A 19,757-nucleotide genomic window follows, 5' to 3' on the forward strand; every position below is an offset into this window, starting at 1 on the left:
GCCAACTGGCAAAGACAACACTGGCCAAAATTGGGGCAACTTGGGTCATAAATTCAGTAAGAATCATTAAGTACAATTACTTCAAACATGTAGTAGTTTCAATCCATGAATTTATAAGGACGCTAAAAAAAAAAAAAATCACTGACCACTTTCAGATGCTAAGGAACCAACTCATTAGACTGAAAATTAAAAAGAAAAAAAATAGAGGAAGAAGAGAAAAGGTAGAGAGAAAATATCTCTTTTGCCCTTACCATACAAACTGCATGTACCTCAAAGAAATCAAATAGGTAAACAACAACTTGGGATGAAATCAGCAAAATTCAAAATATGGAAACCTTCTAAGAAAAAACATCTGAACCAAAAAACTACAAGAAAAAAAGAGGTGGTATATGAACTCACTGATTAAAAAAAGACTTGAGACGTGTCATCTAATTACAACTGATGACCCTATTTGGAGACTGACTCAAACAAACTAGAAAACAAAATGAGAACCTGGGAAACTTGAACATTAAGGATATTAAGAAATTACTGTTAAATTTTTTAGATTTGATATTGGTGTTGTGATTTTTTAAGCAATCCTTGCCTTTTGAATACTATAAATTAAGAATCAAATTGCATATTAGATTTGCTTTAAAATAATGGGCACTGTTGACTAATGATTAGGGTGTAGATGAAACAAAATTTGACTTTTTCATTTTTCTAACTGGGTGATGGAGATACATAGAAGGCTCACTATGATATTTTCTCTACTTTTGTATATGTTTTAAATTTTCCATAATTGAAGTTAAATATACAAATAGTAATTTCCATAAAAATAGCATTAGTGTATAGTTCCACAAACTGAATATGGGCATGCCCATTTCCCCATATCCTTACTAACAGTGAGCCTATCTTTTTGTGTCTGTATCAATTGGTAAGCAGTGTTCTATGCTTGATTTTGAGTCAGTCACTAACTAGTCCATGATGTTTTAATAATAAATAACATTAACATTTTTCTTACTATTTATAGAAATGTGGCTTACATTTGATTTTTTTTTTCCTGATCCCCATTTCCTTTGAAGAAGTGTGCTCAATTCAAAAAATCTATGAAGGAATTATTCTATAACATGTTCAGTGATACTGATATACTCATTTAAATTTATGTATATAATCATTTAAGTGTATATATATGTTTATATACATACATATATATATATATATATATATATATATATATATATATCCTTACACTTCAATGACTAGGAAGAATAGGAATAAATGAATAAAAATCCTATGAGAATGGGACTCAAAATATTAAGAGTGATTGTCTCTAGGTGATAGGATTATGAGTAATCTGAGGTTTTACTTATTTTGTTTTCTATTTTTTTAACAATGAACATATATTAGTTTAGCAAGGAGCAAAAAGAGTCATAAGAGACACACACACACACACACCAAACTCAAAATCACAGTCAGTAAATGGCACATCACTGTCACCCTACACCATTTATTCCTCGGGCACAGCCTTGCTATGACAGGTTAATTGACAGTGACACTGAGAGAGAAAGCAGTCTTTCAAGTCTTCGTGTTCAAAATGAAGAGGTAAATGTGAGTTACAGGATGGAAGCAGCAAATCCAAGAGCTGGAAATCATCATAGATTACAGAAATCATAGTGCAGAAGCTGCCAGAGTTTCACCTTGGCCAGATCCCTAATTCATCCATCCATCCATTAATTTAAAAAACTCTCACCACCTCAATGTGCCAGACTCTGGAATAAAAGTATTATAATACATGACACATCTTGGCCCTTAATGAATTCAGAGTCTAACAAAGACGACTTCTGATTACTGAACCATGCTTAGATCTTAAGGTTTTACATGTTACTGTCCCAACCCCTCTAGAATAGACTGTTTATCACCTTCATCTAGTGTTGCCACCCTCCCTAGAAAACTGGCGTCATCAACGTTGTGTTCCTCTTTCAAGATAAATTTATATTTTAGCTTTTTTTTAGTTCCCCTGCCAATTTTCTAATCCTCACACATGAACTTTCTCAATTTATGTCCATCATAGCACCTTGGGTTTTCCATATACCTAAAACATTAATTCAGCTAAATGCAACTGACAGTTACCCTTTCCAAACACTCTTTCCCTCAGTCTCTATTGGAAAGTCTAATTGGGCTCTGAGGACAACAGAATAAAGAAAAAGAGGAGAAAAGAATGAAGAAAGAAATGGAAGGAGGGAAGGAAGAAGACAACTCACATTAAAACATAAAGAAAGATTATAAATACACTTCCCCCTGTCAAAATTACTTAGTTATTTTATTTAGGTGGCTCTGACTTTCCTCTTGGGTTAATTTTACCTGACAAGAGGTTATTAGTGCACAATGAAAAAGGTAATACAGTTTTACCTCTGTTTTACAGACAGGAAGCATAAGGACATACTAATTAGAGTTGGCATTTATTGTCAAAGTAAGGTGTCAGAACCACAGTTTAGGAGTGGTTCCACCAGGTCAAAACTAAGCTGAAATATTGCAAGAGTCTTGTTCCAACTCAGAAATCCAACTGTTTTAATTTGAAAACTAAATTATTGTTTTTGTTTCTGTTCAGACTCTAACATCACACTTATCTCCCTATAGTAAGTCACTGACTATACATAAGGCTCACAAAATGCAGGGCCCCTCCTCTAGACAACATCCCAGATTTCTTTCAGTGAAGGACCTCTAGGCAGCCAGGATCTCAATATCAGACTTGGCACATGATATGAAGTCCTGACTTTAAGTTTTCCAAGTGGAGATTCAAAAATAATAATAATAATAATATAATGTGAACAATTTATGGATTTGTTTGCACATCTTAAGTATAGCTTGAGAAGCAGAAATAAAATATTTCATGCTAAGGAAGCTGCTCATTACTGTCTTGCCCTCAGTGATTAGTAATTTGTCGATGTTCCGTAGTCCATTGAGAAGATGGATAGCAAACACTAAATGCAAATTAAAGACTCCATATGGTCAAAAAGTACTACATAGCAGAAAACATAAGCACATTAGTAGAGTTAAACTTGCTGAACATAATTAAAAACTGTTACTAATACAAGACCCAATATTGATATGAAAATTAAAGAGCTGAATTTTGATCAAAGATTCCTAGTTCAGGTGCCTGGGTGGCTCAGTTGGTAAGGTGACTGCTTTCGGCTCAGGTCATGATCCTGGAGTCTCGGGATCGAGTCCCACATTGGGCTCCCTGCTCAGCAGGGAGTCTGCTTCTGCCTCTGACCCTCTACCCTATCATGTTCTCTCTCTCAGTCTCTCTCAGATTAAAAAAAAAAAAATCTTTAAAGGTTCCTAGTTCTAAGGAAATTCATGACATATTACTTTACAAGGCTCCTATACATAGCATTTAAATAGACAAATTAGCTGTGTATTAACAAGGAATGTGATAACTCTGCCATTTAGTACCAGAATATTGATTTTCATCTATTCTCCTTAGAAAAGGCAGTAGTCAGTCTTATCCATCTATAGATTTCAAGCCATGCCTAACCATAGCTACACCACACCTAAATCATCTGGATATATGCCAACTGTTTGATGATAGACTCACACATGAACTAATTCATTGGCACAAATTCTGAGAGGAGTATCAAGATTTTCACAAGGTAAAAAAGAGTAAGTTTGGGGGCACCTGGGTGGCTCAGTCGTTAAGCATCTGCCTTCAGCTCAGGTCATGATCCCAGGGTCCTGGGATCGAGCCCCGCATCGGGCTCCCCACTCTGCGGGGAGTCTGCTTCTCCCTCTCCCACTCCCACTGCTTGTGTTCCCTCTCTTGCTTTGTCTCTCTGTCAAATAAATAAATAAAATCTTCAAAAAAAAAAAGTAATTTTGAAATCATCTAAAATTTAAAATCAGGAAATATTAGGTTGAACACTATTAACCTTTCAATATCTGACCATTTTCTACCTACAAACAAGTCAATTTTATACACTTCAATTGAACTTATTGCATACAATGTGCCACTTCCACTATCCCTCCTGGGCAAATACAGTGATTATGGTATTCTTGCTCAGCCAAGAATGCTCAATTCTGTGCACAAGGTATCCAGTATCAACAAATCACTATCAAAAGAGGAAACCAAAATTATCCAACATAACAGATCTAGTTCCCTCTCTTAACATACTGCTCTTCCAAAAGTTATTTATTAATTTATTTATTTGTTCAGCAGTTGGTTTTTGAGTGTCTACCCTATCAATGGTACTGAGTAAAGATGTAGGGAAATACCTAACCATATAAACAGGGGGATTTATAAGATACTTCGATACGTAGACTACACACACAAGAAAATTTATATGTGAAAATCAGATAATAAGCGTATGATGTTATCAGGGAAAACAAAGGGATATTTGGGCTTTGGGACAATAAAGACGAAGGAATAATCCCACAAGTTAGACAAATGTGGAAGCCTTTATTTACAGTTGAGTCTTTTAACTGATAGGATTTTAACAGATAGATGGAAGATAAGTACCATACCAGCTGGAATCAGCCATGCCATCAAGTGAGATCATCCATGATATATCTGAAGGAAGCAAAAGGCTGTGGGAGAAGACAGATCTGTAAATGTGAATGAGGTAGAAATTTCACCAAGGGAGAAGAGGAGTAATGTTGGATAAGAAAGCTGAAATTAAAGTAAAGGAAGCAGTCCAATGAATATTCTATAGTAGTCTCTAAATAATCAGATGCTATGGAATGCTTTCAACAGAGGCATGACAGGAAAAAATGTTCTGGAAAAACTGGTCTAGCAGCCACATTTAGGATGGGTTGCAAGCCGAGACTATCAGAAGCCAGTTAAGAGATGCCCTCTTTGCCTTAACAAAAGAGGTAACTAAAATATAAGTATTAAATGGCACCCCAAAGATGTCAAAGGAGATTACTTATGAAGTGAAATAAAAGAATGAGTACATTTGCTATGAATCTGGATTTGTTTCAGTAGACACTCAGCATTCCACCATTGTTGAAGCACTTCAGCATTTCATTTATTCAACAAATATTTAACAAGCACTGTGTTCAACATTTCTAGGCTATGGGGATTCAAAGGTGGAACTAAACAGACACTATCTATTGTCTCAGATAGCTTCATTCTAATGAGAGAGATAAAGAAGAAGGAGAAAAAGTAAAGTATAATTGTAACCTGTGGTTAAGGAAGGAAACAACTTGGGTTAAATGACAGGAAATGACAGAGGCAACTTTTTCATGGAACAGTTAAGAGTTTGCTAAAGCTGACTGTAAAGTTAAAACCTACAAGAATCATTAGAGTCTTCATTCTACACTATCAAGTATGCTGCAACTGTATATTTCAAAGGCAACATCTTTTCCCTTCCTTGTCCTTTTCCTCTTCAAACTCTATGTCAAAGATTGATTCAGCCTACAGGTTGTTACTCTTTCCAACTAATGATGAACCAAAATAGCTATGGGACACCATGTGCAGGTGAGGAAATCATTAACTTACTATCAAAGAATCAACATGGAGATGGTAATTTTTGCCCTAAATCCAAACCTCAGTAATAAATATTTATTGGCAGGAAGGCATCTTTCTGCCCCTGATGGTTCTATTACCACATAGTTATTCAAGGCTGAAAGCCATTTTTCACATCTATTTAGCAAAGGCTAGATAGAGTATATTGTTATACTCTTACAATTCCAGGGAATTCGAACATCTGGTTAAAAAAGAAAAAGGAAACTTTTTTGTTGTGTTCACTAAATCTCTGCCTAACTGACTCAAGGCCTTTGAAGACTCTGTTTTTCTTTGTTTTTTTCTCTCTTAACGCTTTTAAAATATCCATTCAAGTCTCAACTTCCTATCTTGGCCAATAGCCCTGATGACTACTGTAGGAATTCCCACAGTCGCTTCCTTTTCAACACTAAACTTTGTCTTATGATATTGCAAATGCCTTCTGCAAGATATATGAGTGCATGCTTGATCCTACCATAAAGACCATAAACTCGTTGAAGATGTGTTTTATCTTATGTCCTCCATAGCACTTTTTATGTGTACAGCAAATAAATGGGGCGAGGGGAGGAATTTCTAAGCAAAGGAATAGTTGATAAATGAATTTCAGAGAAGAACCCTTAAAATATCTCTCACTGGCAAAAGCAAAGCAGACGTTTTCTAGATCTGTGGCTCCTAAACTTGGTTGCACATTAGAATTACCTGGTAGCTTATTCAAAATGCAAATTCCCAGGGCACCTGGGTGGCTGAGTCAGTTGAGCATCCAGCTCAGGTTATGATCTCAAGGTCACGAGATCAGGCTCACATCAGGCTCCAAGCTCAGCAAGGAGTTGGTTTGAGATTCTCTTCCTCTCCCTCTGCTCTGTCAGCCCCCTCTCTCGCACACTCTCTAGCTCTCTATCTAAAATAAATAAATAAATCTCTAAAAAAATAAAAAAAAAAAGACAAATTCCTGGGTCCCAATTTTCTAGTTCCCCATCACCTACGAATCTGAATGAGCTGATTCCGGTTAGGCTTAAGGAATTTGTTTAAAAGTCCTTCCAGGTGGGGCGCCTGGGTGGCTCAGTTGGTTAAGCGACTGCCTTCGGCTCAGGTCATGATCCTGGAGTCCCCGGGATCGAGTCCCGCATCGGGCTCCCTGCTCAGCAAGAGGTCTGCTTCTCCCTCTGCCCTCTTCCCTCTCATGCTCTCTGTCTCTCATTCTCTCTCTCTCAAATAAATAAATAAAATCTTTAAAAAAAAAAAAAGTCCTTCCAGGTATTTCCAATGTGTAGTAGGTTTAAAATTTACTAATCTAGCAATCAGTTTTAAAAAAGAGTAAGTCATGGGAACACAAAGTACAGCATAGAGAATACAGTCAACATATTCTAATAGCATTGCATGGTGACAGATAGTAGCTACACTTCTGGTGAGCATAACACATGGAGATTTTGAATCACTATTCTGAACACCTGAAACTAATTTAACATTCTGTGAACTATACTCAAATTTTTAAAAGTTTAAATAAAAAGAGTACAATGGAATGCAGCCCTACTATGAATAAATTTAGGAGTTTACAAAGAACTATACTCTTCATGCTGTTGTCTGTGGCATTTTTTTTCCCACAATATCATCTGTGACATTTTTTAAGTACTTACAAAGACCAGGTCTAAATAACTAGAAGAAAATTAAGCTGAATTTAAATTTAGCTTTCTAAATAGTTTGCGAAGTCAACATTTTCACCCAAGGAATCCTTTTTTTTTTTTTTTTTTTAAGATTTCATTTCTTTACCTGACAGAGATAACACAAGCACAAGCAGCAGGGAGCGGCAGGCAGAGAGAGGGAGAAGCAGGCTCCCCGCTGAGGAGGATCCCTAGGATCCTTAGGATCCTAGGATCACAACCCAAGCCGAAGGCAGACACTTAACCAACTGAGCCACCCAGGCACCCTCAAGGAATTTTATTTTTTATGATTTTTATATTATTTTTATAATTTTATTTTTATAATTTTAACAATTTAATTTTTATAATGGACTCTCAAAGCAGAATTAAAATTTTAGAATGAAGTTTCTGCTTCTTTTAGTATCCTACATTAGGTACTCTGAAGGCCTTTTGCCTGACAAAACAACTAGATCCTGGGTAAAATCTCATTTTTATTGCACTGCTGGGATTTTAGAAATAAGAAAAATTGCAAATAAGGAGTAAACAGTGTACTGATATCAGAATGGTGAGCAGTAACTACATCCAGAAGACAAGGGCTGCACTGAGGACAAGAATTTATCTCAGAACTGTGATGTGGAGACCAAGCCTTGTCCCAGAAGCAAGATAGAAAAACTGAATCTGAGACTCACATATTAACTCAAACACCTTGGACTGGGAATAAAACGATCATTGCTTAATAGCACACCCTGGCTTTCAGGGTGTGAGAAATATGACTATAAGAAATATAAGGTATAAGAAATATAATATATAAGAAATATAATTTCTTGCTGGAGGAAAAAACTCTCAATTTAGACTTCCAACTTTGCCAACTTTGCCAGATTAATGATGACCAAATTTGAATTTACAATCAAAAATCAACCAACACACAAGGAAATAAACCACCAGAAGAAACAACAAAAAACAGATATCAACAACTTCAGATGCTGGAATCATAATATAAAATAACCATGTGAAATGTTTACAGAGGTAAATATTGAACATCAAAAAATAAGTATAAGAAATATTTTTGAAAAAGAATGAAAAATATGATTTGAAATAACACTTAGAAGGCTTTTATGGCAGATTAGAAATAGGATGAAAGAAGGAAAATACTGTAAGATTGAACTAAATAAATTGCTAAAATTACAACTCAGAAAAAGAAATAGAAACTATGGTGGAAACCTTAGATGATATTCAGGGTAGAGGGAGAAGATTCAAAATATATCTAATGAGAATCCTAAAGAATAAAAGAATGATACAAAAAAAAAAAAGTTTGAAGTAAGAGCTAAAGCTGCCATATCAGCTAATGAGTCAGTAATTTGGAGTAGCCCTCCCACTGAAGACAATTTTTAAAAATTAATTAAGTTAACCATCAGGGAAATACAAATCAAAACCACAATGAGATACCACCTTACACCAGCTAGAATGGACAAAATTAACAAGTGTTGTTGAGGTTGTGTAGAAGAGGGAACCCTCTTGTACTGTTGGTGGGAATGCAAGCTAGTACAGCCACTCTGGAAAACGGTATGGAGGTTCTTCAAGACATTAAAAATAGAGCTACCTTATGACCCAGCGATTACACTACTAGGTATTTACCCCAAAGATACAGATGTAGTAAAAGAAGGGGCACATGCACCCCAATGTTCATAGCAGCAATGTCCGCAATAGCCAAACTGTGGAAAGAGCCAAGATGCCCTTCAACAGATGAATGGATAAAGAAGATGTGGTCCATATATACAATGGAATATTACTCAGCCATCAGAAAGGATGAATACCAACCATTTGCATCGACATGGTTGGAACTGGAGGGGATTTATGCCACGTGAAATAAGCCAAGCAGAGAAAGACAATTACCATATGGCTTCACTCATAAGTGAAACATAAGGAATAGAGGACCACAGGGGAAGGGAGGGAAAACTGAATGGGAAGAAATCAGAGAGGGAGACAAACCATGAGAGACTCTGGACTCCAGGAAACAAACTGAGGGTTGCAGAAGGGAAGGGGGTGGGGAGAATGGGGTGACTGGGTGATGGGTATTAAGGAGGGCATGTGTTGGGATGAGCACTAGGTGTTGTACTCAACTAGTGAAACACTGAACACTACAACAAAAACATGATGTACTATATGTTGGCTAATTGAACATAATGAAAAATTTAAAAAATTAATTAAGCATGTTTAGGAAGAACTTCTAAATAATATCTAGGAGTTAACCAGAGAGCAAGAAAGTACTGAAATGAGATTCAATAGAAGCCATGCATCCAGACAACAGAGTCCAGTAATGAGGTCCACTTGTACACTGTGATAGTTTACAGATCCACCAAGGTATCTGAGAGACTGAGGTGCACTTTTGCTCCGTGACTTTGGGTTCCCCTGAGGCAAACCATACAAATAGCAAATGACGAAAGAGAGAAAGACAAGAAAAGATCAGAGAAACTCTTCAGAAACAATCACAAAACAAATAATAAACTGACAATAAATAAGTAACTACCAGTAACTAACTTGAATGTAAGTGGACTAAACACTCAATCAAATAACACAGGGTGACAGAATGGAAAAAAATAAGACCCATCTATATGCTGCCTACCAGAGACTTATTTTAGACCTAAAGACACCTGCAGACTCAAAGTGAAGGGAAGGAGAAATATTTACCGTGCAAATGGATGTCAAAAGAAAGCTAGAGTAGCAATAATTATAGCAGACAAACTAGACTTTAAAACAGAGATTGTAACAAGAGACAAAGAAGAGCACTATATCATAATAAAAGGAACAATCCAGCAAGAAGAAATACCAATTATAAATATTTATGCCCCCAACATAGGAGCACCCAAATACATGAAACAGTTAACAACAAACATAAAGGAACTAATTGATAATATAGTAATAGAGAGGACTTTCACACCCCATTTACATCTATGGATAGATCATCTAAACAGCAAATCAAGAAGGAAACAATGGCTTTGAGGGACACACTGGATGAGATGGATTTAGCTGATATATTCACAACATTCGATCCTAAAACAACCGAATATACATTCTTTTCAAGTGCTCATATAGTATTCTCCAGAATAGATCACATATTAGGCCACAAAACAAGCCTGAACAAATTTAAAAGATCAAAGTCCTATGGTGCATCTTTTCTGACCACAACGGTATAACACTAGCAGTCAACCACAAGAAAAAATCTGGAAAGAAGCAAATACATGGAGGTTAAACAACATGCTACTAAACGATGAATGGTTCAACCAAGAAATGAAAAAATAAAAATGTACATGGAAATAAATGAAAACACAATTGTCCAAAAGCTTTGGGATACAGCCAAAGCAGTTCTGAGAAGGAAGGTTATAGCAATACAGGCCTACCTCAAGAATCAAAAAAAACTTTTTCAAATAAATAACCTAACCTTATACCTAAAGGAGCTAGAAATAGAACAACAAACAAAATCCACAGCCAGCAGAAGGAAGGAAATAATAAAGGTAAGAGCAGAAGTAAATGATATAGTATCTAAAAATTCAATAGAAAAGATCAAACTAGGAGCTGGTTCTTCAGGAAAAAAAAAAATCAATAAAATTGATAAGCTGTATCCAGACTTATTAAGGAAAAACACCTTTTAATTACGCAGAACTGATGGTTACCAGAGGGGAGGTGGGTAGGGGTTGGGTTAAATAGGTGATGGGGATTAAGGAATGCTCTTGTCCTGATGAGCACTGGGTCATGTATGGAAGTCTTAAATCACTATATTGTATATCTGAAACTAATATAAAACTGTATGTTAACCAGAATTAAAATTTAAAAAAAGGAAAGAGAAAGGACTCAAATAAATAAAATTCCAAATGAAAAAGGAGAAATAACAATACCACAGAAATACAATTATAAAAGAGTATTATGAAAAACTATATGCCAACAAATTAGACAACCTAGAAGAAATGGATAAATTCCTAGAAACATATAAATTACCAAAACTGAAACAGGAAGAAACAGAAAATGAGAACAGACCAATAACCAGCCAAGAAATTGAATCAGTAATCAATTTCCAAAAAACAAAGGTCAAGGACCAAACGGCTTCACAGGCAAATTCTACCCAACATTTAAAGAAGAGTTAATACCTAATCTTTTCAAAGAATTCTAAAAAAATAGAAGAGGAAGGAAAACTTCCAAATTCATTCTAAAGGCCAGCATTACCCTAATACCAAAATCAGACAAAGACACCACTAAAAAAAGAGAAGTATAGGCCAATATCCCTGATAAATGTAGACACCAAAATCCTCAGAAAAAATACTAGCAAACCAAATGCAACAATACATTTTAAAAATCATTCACCATAATCAAGTGGGATTTATTCCTGGGTTGCCAGGGTGATTCAATATTCGCAAATCAATCTACATGATACATCACATCAATAAGAGAAAGGGTAAGAACCATATAATCTTTTCAACAGATACAAAAAAAAAAGCATCTGAAAAAGTACATCATTCATGATAAAACTCTCAACTAAATAGATTTAGAGGGAACATACCTCAACATAATAAAGGCCATCTATGAAAAACCCACAACTAATATCATCCTTAATGGTAAAAAACTGAGAGCTTTTCCTCTAAGATCAGGAACAACACAAGGATGTCCACTCTCACCACTTTTATTCAACACAGTACTGGAAGTCCTAGCCACAGCAATCAGACAACAAAAGGAAATAAAAGGCATCCAAATGGGTAAGGAAGAAGTAAAACTCTATTTGCAGATGACATAATACTATATAAAGAAAACACAAAAGATCCCACAAAAAATTACTAGAACTGAGACACAAATTCAGTAAAGTCTCAGGATACAAAATCAACCTACAGAAATCTGTTGCATTTCTATATACCAATAATGAAAGCAGAAGAAAAGTTAACAATCCCACTTACAATTGAACCAAAATAATAAGATACCAAGGAATAAACCCAACCAAAGAGGTGGAAAACTTATATTCTGAAAACTGTAAAACACTGATGAAAGAAATTGAAGAAGACACAAAGAAATGGTAAGACATTCCATGCTCATGAATTAGAACAACAAGTATTATTAAAATGTCTATACTATCCAAAGCAGTCTACACATTCAATGCAATCCCCATCAAAATACCACCAGCATTTTTCACAGAACCAGAACAAACAATCCTAAATTTTGTATGGATCTACGAAAGACCTCAAATAACCACAGCAACCTTGAAAAAGAAAGTTATTCAAGTAATCAAAAAAAAAAAAACTTGAAAAATATATTTGAAAAATACAAGTATCAATTTTAATTTATTGGACATACATAAAAGCTTGCTCTCAACCGTTTGAGAATATACATTTTTCTCAAGCATACCTAAGATATTTATAAAATATAGGTCATAAAATACAAACTAAAGGCAAATCTCAACAAATCTCAAAGAAGAAATATCAAATTCAATGTGGTCAAAATGCAATTAAATTAGAAATAGCAAAAAAATATAAACAAAAAAAATCACTTACATTTGTAAATTTTTAAACACATTTCCAACTAACGCATGGGGCAAAAGAAGAAATAGAAAAGTAACTGTTAAATGATACTTAGAGCTGAACTGTAACCAATAAAGGATAGACTAAAACCAGTAATATTAAGTGAAAATGGTATGTGAAGGAAAAATCTGTGTCCTTATATTAGAAAAGAAGGATTACAGGGGCACCTGGGTGGCTCAGTCATTAAGCATCTGCCTTCGGCTCAGGTCATGATCCCAGGGTCCTGGGATTGAGCCCCGCATCAGGCTTCCTGCAGAGCAGGAAGCCTGCTTCTCCCTCTCCCACTCCCCCTGCTTGTGTTCCCTCTCTTGCTGTGTCTCTCTGTCAAATAAATAAATAAAGTCTTTAAAAAAAAAAAAAAGGATTACCAAAAAATGAGTGTATTGTATGTCCTATGTAAGAAGGCAAGAAGAGTAACACCAAAATTAAATCAAAGATTACAAAGATAAGAGTTCCTAGGGCAAGAGAAACAAAAGAAAAATAAACTACTGAGACTACATCAAAATAAACAGCTTTCACACAGTGAAGAAAACCATCAATAAAATTAAGATGCAACCTAATGAATGGGAGAAGATATTTGAAAATGATATATCCAATAAGGGGTTCATACACAAAATATACAAAGAACTTATATAGCCTAACATCAAAAAAAAAAATTTAGATTAAAAAATGGGCAGATACCTGAATAGACATTTTCTGAAGACATACAGATGGCAAACACACACAGAAAGATGTTCAACATCACTCATCATTAGAGAAATGCAAAACCACAATGAGTTATCCCCTTAAACTTGTCAAAATGGCTAAAATCAAGAAGACAAGATAATAACAAGTGTTGGTGAGAATGTAGAGAAAAGGGAACCCTCAAACAGTATTGGTGGGAATGTAAATCAGTACAGCCACTGTGGAAAACAGTATGAAGAGTCCTCAAAAAATTAAAAATCAAAATAACTTATGATTCAGGAAGTCCACTATTCACGATTTATTTGAAGAAAATAGAAACACTAATTCAAAAAGATATATCCACCCCTATGTTTATTGCTGCATTATTTGCCACAGCCAAGCTATGGAAGCAACCTAAGTGTCCATCAGTAGATAACTGGACAAAAAAGATGAGGTATATATAAATGGAATATTATATGGCCATAAAAAAGGATGAGATCTGCCATTTTCTACAACATGGATGGACCTAGAGGGTATTAGGCTAAGCAAACTAAAATCAAAGAAACACAAATACTGTACAATTTTACTTTTATGTAGAATAAAAAACTGAAAAACAAACAAAAAGTAGAATCAGACCCACAAAGACAGACAAAACCATGATGGTTGCCAGAGGGGAAGAGTTGGGAGATGGACAAAATAAGAGAAATGGGATTAAGAGATACAAATTTCTCATTACAAAATAAGTCATGGGGATGAAAAGTAAAACATAGGAAATATAGTCAATAATGTTCTGATAATGTATGGTGAGAGGTGGTAAATATAATTTCTGTGATCACTGAACAATGCATAAAATTGTTGTATCACTATGTTGTACACTTGAAACTAACATTGTATGTCAACTATACTGCAATTTTAAAAATCCAAAATATACTTATTACTTAAAAGAATTTAACAAAATAGCTAGATATAAGATTGATATACAAAATCTATTGTATTCCTGTGGATCAGCAATCAAAAGTTGTAACTACCATTTTTTTAAAAAACTAATATTCTAGGGGCACCTGGGTGGTTCAGTTGGTTAAGTGTCTGCCTTCAGTTCAGGTCATGATCCCAGGGTCCTGGGATTGAGCCCCACATCGGGCTCCCCACTCAGCAGGGAGACTGCTTCTCCTTCTCCCTCTGTCTGCCACTCCCCCTGCTTGTGTGCTCTCTCTCTGTCAAAAAAACAAATAAAATCTTTCAAAAAAAAAAACTAAATATAAAAATATCAATTTCCTACAAATTTATGTATACATTCAGTACAGTTTCAATGGAATATGAAGTTCTTTGACAACAGGCAAGACTTCGCTTGAGAAAGAATAAGGTAGCTACTGGGGAGCATGGGTAAGCAAGAGAAATCAATTCTGTAGTTCAGTATCAAGACCTCTTCTAAACTAAAGCCACAGAAACTGAAACAAAGTGGTACAGGCACAATTTTTTAACCAAAAAAACAGTATACAGAGCCAAAACATGGATCTATGCATCTGAACAAACCGGATAGGTTACAGATATGGCATTGTGAATCATTGTGGAAAGGAAGGGCTATTCTCTGAGTAGTGCTGGATAAATGGTTCTTCATAAGGGAGGAAAACACGTAACTGTATTCTTTTCACACTTCATACACAAAAACATGTAAAAGGCAAAATTTAAAAGCATCTCAAAGAAAATACACAATGAATTTGTAAAGTCAAAGTGGAAAATTATTTCAAAATCAATACCCTAAAAACACTAGTTATTTAAGAAATGTATAAAGTCGGGTACATTAAAATTCACACATTTTCTTCATCAAAAGACAACCAAAAAGAGTATGAAAAATCAAACTACAAACTGAGAAAAGGTGTTTGCAACAAAAATCATGAGTCATTATATCTAAAGAGCTTCTACAAATCAATGATAAAAAAACAATAAAATGAGGAAATGGGCACAACTTATTATCTGGCATAAAAGAAGAAAGAAGATGTCATATGAACATACAATAATAACCAACCCATTAATCAAGAAATGCATAAAAATGTGACATTTTATATCCACATGAGCAAAAGTTTATAATATTGACAAAATCAAGCGTTTACAAGTGCTTAATTATCTCTTAAACACTGCTAACAACAGTATATATTGGTACAACTCCTTTAGAAATAATTTGGCAATACTTTTAAAGATGTACTTTTAGGGCACCTGCGTGGCTCAGATGGTTAAGCGTCTGCCCTCGGCTCAGGTCATGATCCCAGGGTCCCTGGGATCGAGTCCCCCATCGGGCTCAGGGAGCCGCTTCTCCCTCTGCCTCTCTTTGTCTCTTATGAATAAATAAAATCTTAAAAAAAATTTTTTTTAATAAAAATAAAGATGTACTTTTAATAAATTCTATGACTGGCAATTATACCACCAGTCATTCATTCAGAAACTCTTGCCCACATTCATCCAATGGCAGGTACAAAGACGGTCACAGCAGCATTGTTTTTTAACAGCAAAAATCTGCATCCAACTCAAATGACCACTTCCAGGAAGAAGAATAAATTATTTGCTATACATTTATACAATCAATTATTATACAGCAGTAAGAATGAATGAACTCTAGCTGTACACATCATCATGGAGAACCTTAAAAACAAAGTAATGGATTAAAAAATGAGTCAGTATATCACCTACAGTATGTGATGCCTTTTTAAAAATAATAATACTTAATAGTTTCCATCCTCCTCAAGAATGGAAAAGCAGTCATAAAAAAATCCCAATACACACCCAAAGTCTTTTGTTCCTCTAATCAGAATTATTGGAATCGACTCTGTGCAGAAAACCTAATGTAAGTAACTGTAATTCTCTTGGTTGGTTAAGCAAACCTTTAGAGTGAGCCAATTAGTGCACTGAAGGAAAAACTTTCTGAATAACATCGTCAGTTTCTGGCACTGTCAGGAAATGCAACCTTTGGTTACTCAAAATGAATACTTTAAATAGTTACCATCAAAACCATATACAGATTACAAAATTAAAAGTACTACGAAAGTCTTCACTTCCCCATCTTTCAAACAACTCAGTGAAACTTCAAGCAAAACATGTCCAGAACCATCTACCACTCACGACTGCCAACACAAAAAAGACCATAAAAAAGGTCAAACAGGGCGCCTGGGTGGCTCAGTTGGTTAAGCGACTGCCTTCGGCTCAGGTCATGATCCTGCAGTCCCGGGATCGAGTCCCGCATCGGACTCCCTGCTCAGCAGGGAGTCTGCTTCTCCCTCTCCCGCTCCCCCCTCTTGTGCTCTCTCTCTCTCTCAAATAAATAAATAAAATCTTAAAAAAAAAAAAAAAAAAAAGGTCAAACCACTACCATCTCTCAGCTGAATCCTAGGAATAGCCCAGAAACTGTTCTCCTTAGGTCAACCCTGGACTACTCTCCCCTATTCTAAGGCTCTTCTCAAAGTAGCAGTGAGAGTGGTCATCTGAAAACATAATTTATACCCAATCAATCCATCAATCCTCTTATCAACCCCCTCCCTCCTCCTACCAATGGTTTCTCATCTCACATAGAGTTAAACCCCATCCTGTAGAGGCATGGCCAGAGGCTACTTTTCCAACTTCACCTTCTACCACTCTTCCAGCCACACTGGCCCTTTTGCAACTCCCAGTATGTGCAAAGCAGGAACCCAGCTCAGGACCTCAGCATCTATTTTTAAAGAGTTAATTAAATAAACATGGGTCCTAGATGAACAAATGACAAAAATGTGCCCGGACCTAATGTTTATAATTTCTCCAAGTCTGTGCACCAAGTCTATGATGCAATAAAACCATCCTATTAGCCCTGATGAGGAAAAGGTGGTGTTTTTCCCTTTCAAAAATTTTTGGATATATTTTACACATGACTTGGAAGCCATTTACACATTGTACTTCATACAGAAGTGCTAATTACCCAAAATATACTGTCTTTAGAAGGTCATCAGGCAATCTGCCGAGGTTCTATTAAGCACATGTGTATCATCCTCTCACGCCTCACTCATAACCTACCCATACTTACCCCCCACCCATGAAGAGGTGTGCTTTCTTCCTTAAATATTCTTCCTCAGGAACCATGAAGTATTTTCAAGAAATCTATTCGTAATGGGATTTTGAAAGATCACCTCATTTGGAGAAATAACCCCTTTATCACAGCCAGCTCTCCTGTTCTTTCGGAAAGACCTATGATCTCTGGCTATTAACTGAGCATTTTATGGGCAGAAAATGGGCATGGAAGACAGGAGAACCATAATTTAAGTCATGATCTGGCTTCTCAATTAAAGGGATATTAAAAAGCAGTAAAACCTTCTACCTCAGCCCACACGTACAAAGGTTGCAGAATGATTAGAATTCCTTCCCAGAAAGTAAGATAAAGGACGCTTTAGCCCAGCACTGCTTGGAGCACAGAAAGTCAAGAGAACATCAAAAAAGGAACAAGGAAGGCGGCTTGAAAATGTGCTTTGCTTATACTAGCTGGAACTTATTCGTGGTCTCAGAGGAGTAAAAATCAGTGTGCTCTAATCTAATCTACAAGAACTGCTAGGTCAGCTGGGCCCTGATGGCCTTGGCTCCAAGTGGCTGCTGCACAGACGGTGGAGCTCAGGAACGGCTCCTAACACCTGCTCCGTTGGCCTAGGAGCTCTGAGAGAATAGGACTGTGGGTGGGCTTGAGGTCTTTCAAGTATCAAGAAGAGATTCTACAGAGGAAAGGTCATACTTTAACGAGGGGAGGAGTGTGAGTAGTCTGATGTGCCTCTCTATATTTGTCTTCTAGCTCAAAGGCAAGTCTGTTCAACCCTTTTTTACTTTCAAGGGACATCTTGACATTTCGTCACCAATTGGGTTTTTTTCTTAAGGACAAATGAGGGGTGCCGGGTCCTGGCCACTGACGTGAAGACGGTGCCTACCTCTAGGAATGCAGAAGAAGAGGGAGCCATTCAACAGGCAAGCCTGGAACAGGCACATCCAGGTGCCAACTATGTGATTATGTTAACTACAATAATTATAATTATGGGAACTTAATATGTGCCAGGGGTTTTGCTCAATTCTTTACAGTAATCCTCTAAATTTGACCCTCATAAAAATTGTATGGGATAAATACTGCCGTATTATATTAGCATCCCCACTTAACAGATGAGGAAATAATGAGTTCTATACTGCTTCCTCAAGAAGGGTATCAAGTCATCTTGCTTCACCCTTTAAAAATGGCTCTTTTATAATGCTTTTCAAAATTATGACATTAAATAAACCCTTTGAATTGAAAACCTCTATTAATTATAGGTACTAGCTGCAGCACATAGCACATCCTTGGGCCACTAAAACCCTAACACCAATTGTTTTTGTCTGGTTAGGACGGATGGATGAGTTGTTCTCTCTGAACACAGCTGGGTTTCATGAACAGTCAGTGAGCAGGCTGAGGCAGTGGAGCAACAAGAATATCTCCAAATTGGGGAGAAATGGTACATAACGCCTAGGGCAAGGGGAACTGGGCGACTGGAGAAGGGGATAAGAAAAAGTTTCCCGTTTTACGAAAAAAGAACTCTCGTGCACTGCTGGTGAGAATGCAAACTGGTGCAGCCTCTGTGGAAAACAGTATGAATGATCCTCAAAAAAATAAAAATAGAAATACCTTGTGATCCAGGAATTCCACTACTGGGTATTTATGCAAAGAAAATGAAAACACCAATTTGAAAAGATATATACACATCTATGTTTATTGCTGCATTATTTACAATCATCAAGATATAGAAGCAATGTACAAGTCACCAATAGACAAATGGATAATAAAGATAGGGTGTGTGTATGTGTGTGTATGCAACAGAATATTATATAGCCATAACAAAGGATGAGATGGTGCCACCTGGGACATCATGGATGGGCCTAGGTGGTGTTATGCTAAGTGAAGTAAGTCACCTGAGAAAAACACCATACGATTTCACTTATATGCAGACTCTAAAAAACAAAACAAATAAAAAGCAGAAGCAGACCTCTAATTACAGAGAGCAAACTGATGGTTGCCAGAAGGGAGGGGATGGGGGATGGGCAAAATGGGTGAGGGGGAGTGGGAGATACAGGCTTTGAGTTACAGAATGAGTAACTCACAGGAATGAAAGGCACAGCACAGGGAATCTAGTTAATGATATTTTAACAGTGCTCAATGGTAACTGTACCTACACTTGTGGTGAGCGTAGCATAACAAAGAGAGATGTTGAATCACTATGTTGATTTATGCACAGCTAAAACTAATACAACGTTATGCATCAACTTCACTCAATTATTTTTAAAAGATCCAAAATCAATTTTCTACTCAAAGAAAGAAAAATTCTCCCATTTTACTGTCTACTCTTCTGTACCTTTCACATTTTTAGCCTTCGTGTATGCCTTAGGTATTCCAAA

This window comes from Mirounga angustirostris, unplaced genomic scaffold, assembly GCF_029215605.1.
Source record: "Mirounga angustirostris isolate CCGP_5_RB_7025 unplaced genomic scaffold, mMirAng1.0.hap1 SCAF_7, whole genome shotgun sequence".
NCBI lineage: Eukaryota > Metazoa > Chordata > Mammalia > Carnivora > Phocidae > Mirounga > Mirounga angustirostris.